We start from the raw sequence: 884 nt of genomic DNA, 5'->3' as shown, positions 1-884 counted from the left end.
GTCGTTGCGTCGGATTGCCGGTGTCGAAGCACAAGACGGCCGAGACGCCGTTGCCGTTGTTGAACCGAAGCGCCGGTGTCGTAGCGAGAGACGATCGGGACGCTGCTGCCGTCGTTGGAGCGGAGCGTCGGTGTCGTAGCGAAGCGCGACCGAGACGCTGCTGCCGTCGTGGAATCGGAGGGCCGGTGTCGAAGCACAAGACGACCGAGACACTGTTGCCGACATGGAACCGACAAGTCGGTGTCGTAGCGAAGAACGACCGGGACGCTGCTGCCGTCTTCGCGTTGGGTCGCCGGTGTCGTAGCGAAGAATTATCGAGACTTAGCAGGCCGAAGCCAAATCGAAACTGAGTCGAGGTTTGGCTGGCCTATGCCTGCTCCTCCTAAAAACTCTATTTCTACTCTCTACCGATACGTTGAAACGCCCATGAGGTCGGCGTACCACAAACATCACACGATCGCTTTGTATCATGCATGTGGCTTCAGAAGCTTTCTCAAGCAATCGCCATTTGGTTGCTACCACTTGGTGTCTTGAGAATCGCGCTCGAACCTTCCTACCACACGACCATCACCTTGCGTACCTCTCTTCATTCTTACAATTGCCTCTCACCAGCAACACCAACCACTACAACCACTACAACAACAACCATGACGACCTCCAAGAAGACCCGCACCACCGGCGTGCCCAAGTTCCTTCGCCACCTCTACTCCATTCTCACCACCGAAGACTCCAGCATCATCTCGTGGTCGGCCGACGGCGCCGCCATCCAGCTCTACAGCGTCACGCGCCTCGAGAACGAGGTCCTCCCCAAGTACTTTAAACACAACAAACTCGCGAGCTTCCAGCGCCAGCTCAACTACTTTGGTTTCCGCAAGTGGACCAAG

The sequence above is a fragment of the Saprolegnia parasitica genome, assembly GCF_000151545.1.
Source record: "Saprolegnia parasitica CBS 223.65 unplaced genomic scaffold supercont2.28, whole genome shotgun sequence".
Classification (NCBI taxonomy): domain Eukaryota; phylum Oomycota; class Saprolegniomycetes; order Saprolegniales; family Saprolegniaceae; genus Saprolegnia; species Saprolegnia parasitica.
This window is presented reverse-complemented; position numbering follows the sequence as displayed.